Genomic DNA, 7,438 nt, shown 5'->3' with positions numbered 1-7,438 from the left:
TCTCTTTCAACACGACGATAGTAGCTACATTATACACATACATATATACGAAAAGAGAAAAAAGTTCAATTAGAGTTATTGATTTTAAAATACACGTTACATACAAATAGAAAAAAAAATTCTGTTTACGGCGAGTTACTTTTTTTTATGGATCCCAGTAAAATTGCAAGTATCCGTAGAATTGGCGTCACGAAATAAAGGGTTACAAGCCATATATACGTACGCTCTTTCACGCTCTTAAAGGATTCCGTGCGAAGTCGGAATAGCCACGCGATTCGCGATCGGTGAATACCGCCACACCCTTCCGTGCCGCTTCCGCCCTTCGTTCAGAGATGTTTGCAACAAATTGGAACCTCCCTTGCCCTTCCTTCCAGTAATTGGCAAGCGATGCGCTGGGCGGCTTTTTCTCGGTCCGGCCCCGATCCGTAATTGCGACTGAATGACGAACAAACATGCCGTGTACACGCATAGATGGAAGTCAACCATCCTAACGTTAAAACGATCGGCAACATTCTAAACGTATTACTTCTTTTCTGTAAAGTTTCAAATAATTGAAGAGCTTGTTTCCGAAACCAGTTTTGTTCATCTGTACAATTCGTCGTTTTCACATAAAAACTTGTCACTCTGCTCATAGCATAGCTCTGATTTATCTTTCGTATTTTTTCAAATTGTATATTTTTATAAACAATACAATAACGCGAATTGTTTATTCCATTGCATATAAAATAATAATTAATGTATTGAAATGTCTATAAAATAATTTTGAAACTATTGACAATCGAATGCACGTCTGTGTTCATACATATCATACATTTTTATAAAGTTTTACATCTCTTTACTTAACAAAAAAAAAATGGTTATAATAAAACAGCTCACGCGCAATGTCTTTAGGTTAATGTGACATTCGATGTAGAAGACTATAGTCACAAAACATATAATTATTTAAATATATTCTAACATGTGTATAATTCATGCTTGATTTTTTAACACCAACGCACTTATTATCATACTTGAACATTTACATGTACATTCTACATGTTCCGTAACTGTCTGAGACATGTTGCGAGACGTGCACAAAGAAATTATACTGAGAGAGAACAGTAACTGCGTTGAAAAAAATACTAGCCGGAAGTTGGTATTTGCTGTTGCGCCCTGTCATCTTGCAGCTCGTAAAAGCTGCTCCTTCCTCACCTCTTTCTTCTCTATTCGGCTGTTTCTTTGCTCCCAGATCACCGACCGATGACAGATGGAGTGAAGGCGATCGAGCGCAATCCACTCGACCGGATATAATTGCTCGACTACTGATTGACTTTTGCCGAGTGTCCTTTTGTGCAAACTCTATACCGCCTGCTTATATCCCCTCGTATCGTCGCGACCGAGTTCTCGACGAAAACTTCTCTTATACCCTAGCCTAGTGTAACAGCCATTAATTCGAAGAATCGTTCAAGCGAACATACAAATAATGCCGCGCTTTATTTTATTACAAAGTAGCATGCATACTAATGGAATAGACGGTAGACGTTTCAACGATAGACAGCGACAATTCATACATTAAAATCCGCGTTAAAGATTGACATGTAAGCAAGATTTGGATTTTTATCCGACAGGTGATAAAAATTTACGTATCTATTTTAATAATGTGAAGCTATAACGAATGCCATACACTCGCAAGCGTTAATAATTTATATCAATGTTATAGTATGTACTAAAAACTTTCACGTTTCTAATTTGTGTTTTCCCAGCAATTTAACGCCGGCAGTTCATTCAGATTGATCGACATACGATATTGCCCCGCAGCTAGCAATCGCAATGACAAAAACTTGATAGGCTCCAAGTAAAAAGATCACGCACGTGATCGTGTGTGTTGTGCCGTCGTGTATTATTAGCAGGTAGCTTGTTAGGCGGTTGGTTTGTGGATAATGGTAGGTATTACAACACGCGACCGTTATTAACCCCTCTATACATCTCTTTCAGCCGCGCACCGTAGTCATAAGTCCATCTTTATCTCGCCTTCTCGTTTATTCGCTCTCTAAAGGAACACCCTGATACTGGCACAGACAAAACATAAATCATTATTCATAATAAGCTCTCGCGACAAAAAACCTGTACCGACAGATCTTAGCTACGCTAAATAATCGCGGTCGTAGTTCTCGCTCCACCGGACGTCTCTCCCCCTTCGATTCTTTGGAAGGTCTCGAGATGATCATTCCGCAATTAAAGGATGCCGCTGCCGGGATTCGGATGATTTCTCTTCAACCCATCTTCGTAAAAAGCACGCCCACTTTAGAAATATTTAGGAAAAAAAAGCAGTATTGAATACATCTGGGAGAACATTTGACAGTTTTCACGACCTGGACACCTATCATGGAACAAAGAGTCGAAATGGATTTCAATATTGAATCATTCCCTAGATTTATATTGTGTTTTCTAGGGAAAACGGAATAATTCCGATCGGAATTCATATCGACTTGTTTCATGATAGGGACCTTGATATTTCATTTATTTACTTATCGTTAGTACTCGCAACTTCGTCAAATAATCTATTCAGAAAAAATTACAGTTAGAAATTTTAATAATTTTTATATTTATCAGTTCTTATTTTTTTATCTTAAATAAACAATCATATTAGCTTGCTTAATGATAATTCTCAATGAGATAATTTCATTAAAAATTAGAATCATAGATTGTTGATTTATCATCAAATAACACTAAACTCAGTCTTTATCGAATTTGATGAAAATATGATATGCAATCACTTGACTTCTTATAATAATTTGTCGATTTGATAAAGATACTTTCTTCATCGTCGATATGTCTCCAAGTATTTTCTTATGGCATTCTTGTTTTTTTGGGAGACTGTAGAGTCCGCGGTAGAAAAGATTTCGCCCGTCCAATAGGCGGTTAAGCATGGTGAAGAACACGTCTTCATTTTAGCGATCAGGAGGTGCCGGTGACATTCCAGGGATCTGCAACGAGAACTGAGCGGAAAGGACGCGACCCCGTCCCCGGTTGCAATGGCACGAGGGGATCGACGTCCTCCTGGAGGGCGTCGCCGTCCTCGCCATCCTCGTCGTCCACGTCGTGTGGGTCCGAGCGTTCCGGACATAGCACCGCGTCCCCGCGATCATCGGGGTTTTGCTGCTGCACGACCCGAGTTTTTCGTGCGACTCTTCTCTGGCGGTAACTCGAGGCCAGGCAAGTCAGGAGTGCATTACACGCAATTAGACGCCAGGGTGGCCCCAAGGTATGTCCGACAAACGGCCCTCCTCCTCACCTCCCTCTACTACATTGCGTCGTACCGTTTTCCTTCTCGTTTCTCTCTTCGTTGCTTCTACGCGGTTCACCTCGCGCTTGTTTCCCCTCGATGACCCTTATTGGACCATCTTTCCTCTCTGTATTATGATACCTCGAAGATACATCTTGAGAGATCAATTCTATGCACAGATTCTTGTTTTTTCGAACTGAATATCGCCGATAGGTATAACCTTTGTAATGTAGTTCTCTAAAATTATTATTATTTTAAGCCAGCAACATAAGCAATATGTCAGTTATTTATTATATTTCTTTTGATGTACTTGCAGCAAGATTACATCAAGATTGAAGTGCAATCATAAGTATCGAGACTGAAAAATGTCAGTTGAAACAAACAGCGGAAAACTATATTAATTAATATTGAATAAATTAATATAGAAAGAAACAAGCAGTGCAAACATTTAATAATTTTATGGTATATATTGCTGTTAATTTAACATCACGGAATAATCTATTTTCTATACATATATTTTTACATCATTTACATAACGCACGAGATCTCATAATAGAAAGTATACATTTAAATAACATATTTCGAAAAGTATTTTAAAAACGAAATTATTTATATATTTTTATATTAAATTATAAACTATATTACACTGGTAACATTCGTTATTAAATAGCACACAAACATTCAATAGCTCTAATGCGATAGTTCTAACGAATAAGAGTGTAGTATGTGTGTCGGTCATTTCTGTGTCTGCAAAAATGAGTGTCTAATTAAATTTATCTGTGTGCGAACACGTGTTTCGCGCTCTTACAAATAGTCAATGGAGGCTACGACTATCGTCGAACAGCATGGCGCATCGTGCTGTCGTAAGAGTGAAATACGGATTAGTATTAAGGAGAAGAAGAAGAAGAAAAGAGAATGAATGAGGAGGGTAGCAAAGGGAAAGACTCACATACATAAGAAGCAGTGGCATCGTTTAACACGAGATGCGCGCTTTAAGTGTAATTACCATTGGCGTAATTAATTTAGTTAAAGAGCCGGCATTAATTTACTGCGTGTATTTGCTCTTTCTTTCTTTCGTGTGTTCTTCTTTTCTTTGTCTGCGTTTGAAATGTAGTTACGCACATCAAGTTTTCTTCTTCCAAAACACGCGTCTCTATACTTTTTACACTTATATTCCGTTTCAGTAATTTTCCGACCTTTAATTATGTTCAAATAAAGCAGGATAATTTTTGAAGAAATAGAATTAGATTTAGAATATAATCTTCAAAAATTTGTACATTGTTTTGCAATTAACATATTCTTATTAAAAGAGTATGGTAATATTATAATTTATAATTGTAGAATATAACATAATTATTTGGAATAATGCATAAAAAATACAAATTACATTATTGTCGCGACTGATAATTTACTTTACAATTTGATTTCTACAATTGGTTTGACAGGTAATCAGAATCAAGATAATTGAATGAATTGACAAATAGATTATTGAAAATTTATCTTCTATTAACATTTTTTATCTATCTCTACGTGAAAATAGTTTAAAAATTAGACATAAATTTACCTTCACGTTAGTTTAAGCGACTGCACATGAAAAATGCGCATAAAAAAAGCCTTTGCTGGAGTATCTAAAAATTTAGTTAGATATATATATATATATATAGATTTGTGAAATTAATTTTGTTAGATCACCAAAATAATTATGTAAAGCATTCAAACTTACTAGAATATCAAAACTTTTTGCAGCATTGTTCATCATGTTCGAGATTCTTATATAATTATTTTGATGATCCATTAAAATTATTTTTAGGTCTGTGTTTAACTAAATTTTTGGATACTTCAAATTGTTCTTTCTCTTTCTCTCTCTTTCTCTCTCTCTCTCTCTCTCTCTCTCTCTCTCTCTCTCTTCGTGTATTATTTTTTTCACTGATATGACAATTAATATCAAAATTTATATTAACTGTTTTAGGTCCGCATTCATAGTCATAGATCGATTCGCGATTGATTCTCATTTCTTCAGACAAAGTATTTGTTTAAATCATGTTGCTTGAATTAATTTTTCGGATTTATTTATCATGGTTTGACAAGCTTTTTTGAAATAAAAGATTGATTTGAATCTAGCTTAAATCGGATATTCAGATTGAATCACTATGAATACATGCCTATTAGTCAATTGATAAATCAAATCAGTTATTCAGATATTTAGATGGATATTAGTTCTTGTTTACCAAAAGCATCACTTCTCCTAATGTAATGAATTAGATTTATTGTTGGGAAAAAGGAAAGAAAGAGTTCTTATACCTGCGTTTTCCAGTTAATTGTTCTATAAGTATTCATGAAAAACACATTCTCTGAATGATTTATTTTACCTATTTCAAAAAGAGAATAATAGTTTTGATATTTTCGAAGGATCCCTGAAAAAAATTTTTTTTTATTGTTAAGTTAAATTCTCTAAAATGTCATTTCGAATGAAAAATACAAGTTTTCATTCAAAAGTGTTTGGAATAGGAGTATTTTATTATATTACTCCTATAAGTTCCGTTTTTTCATTGCAATTACATATTTTATCTTGTTATCTTTTAACATTAAATTTTCGTTATTATTCTGCTTTTATTTCACGCTCTTATTTATCAAATTTTATTTTTATAGTCTACCAAGCATATATTCTGTTTTTTAGAAAATTGTGCTTTTGTTCTGTGTTTTATCTATTTTATATTCTATTTACTTTGTGTTGTTTTCCGTTCTGTTTTTTTTTACTTTCTGATTATGTTTTTATAGATCATAATAGACAATTTTGCAAACAGTTTTTGCGCGTATATCTCTTTCTTTCATGCTTTTTTTGTAATTATTTGTCTTGTTAATAAAAAAAATCAATCTTGTAATAAAAATGCTTATAAAAAAACGTTCACGATTCTTATTTTTAGATATTAATAGATTTTGTAAGCGCTTATTTTTTCTTTTTTCTTTATACTAAAAAAAGATTATTTTTATCGTTTAAAAAAAAAGTGTATATAAATATTATTTGACCCAGTTTATTACATACATTTTTTTAAATATAGCTATAACGATGTTTATTTCAGATAATCGGCAAAAGATATAATAAAGAACTAATCAACACTACATTTAAGGGGCGCGATCAGAGTCCATTGGCACTGGTTGGTGGTCCAATTAGTGTAGCATCCGAACGTACGCGGGGTGGCTGAGCAATTGTCGCAGTTGAGCCGCCATATAAATTTCTCAGTACGAGTCGGTACGACCATCGGTAGGCCGGTCGACTGGGCTAACTGTGCACACACAGTTTCTTGCGTGGTCGCGCGGTGTTCATCGCCGACGCGGACGCTAAAGGATATTAAACGCCTTCCTTGTAGGCTGACCGATGATTGCACCGACGACAGTTACTATCTGGAAACTGCCGCCTCGTGCAAAATGGCAGGGGCACAGAACGACTATACAGTTAAACGTCGCCTAGCAACAAAGTTGCCTCTAGAGTGACGTTGAATGCCTACGACGCACCCCGTGTTCTCACGTCTTTGTTACCTACTTAAATGATAACGTTGATAATATTTATAAGCGAGAATTTTTATTAAAAAGCTTATCAGTATAATACAGCTCAGTATGAGTCCTTGAGATAACAAAGTTTCTCCGTCTAATGATTATTTGGCGCACATATCTGTATTATATTATCTGAATAAGATTTTTTTTTTATTACATATTTGGTGTAATTGAATCGATTTCACGGGTTATGTGCTTAACGTACACATACTACAAAATTATTTTTACATTTATTTTAATAAAGATTATTTAGATTTTAAAATGTTAATCAGCATTATTATTAAATCGACGAGCATTTAATTTAAATGTAAAATTATTATTTCAGTTCATGATTGTGTTTTAATCCGACGAACCGAATCGGTGCAGAATCCATAGAACTAATAACTGTATTTGTGTGAATATTACTTAGCACTATATTCATATTTACATGAATATCACTAAGCACCAAGACCCACTTTGAGCAAAAATAGCATTCTTCTCTCTTATTTGTGTTTAAATATTTTTTGGTTTATTTCACTTAAAATCACTTAAAATTATTTTTTTCTAATGGCATTGAATATTTCATAGTTGTGTTATTTATCTTGAAATAATACAAATAGTAGTAAGATTTATAAAGTGAGG

General features: G+C 34.3%; 1 long non-coding RNA gene across 1 annotated transcript; it reads right to left on the bottom strand.

The window, feature by feature from the left end:
- Positions 1-1,783: 1,783 nt before the first annotated feature.
- Positions 1,784-6,670, bottom strand: LOC108748293. Its single transcript, XR_001939298.1, has 3 exons — positions 6,387-6,670; positions 2,796-3,623; positions 1,784-2,281 (listed from the first exon to the last, which is right to left on the bottom strand). It is a non-coding gene; the product is annotated as an uncharacterized LOC108748293 (long non-coding RNA).
- Positions 6,671-7,438: the final 768 nt, after the last annotated feature.

This window comes from Trachymyrmex septentrionalis, unplaced genomic scaffold (assembly GCF_001594115.1).
Source record: "Trachymyrmex septentrionalis isolate Tsep2-gDNA-1 unplaced genomic scaffold, Tsep1.0 scaffold22, whole genome shotgun sequence".
Taxonomy (NCBI): Eukaryota; Metazoa; Arthropoda; class Insecta; order Hymenoptera; family Formicidae; genus Trachymyrmex; species Trachymyrmex septentrionalis.
This window is presented reverse-complemented; position numbering and strand designations above follow the sequence as displayed.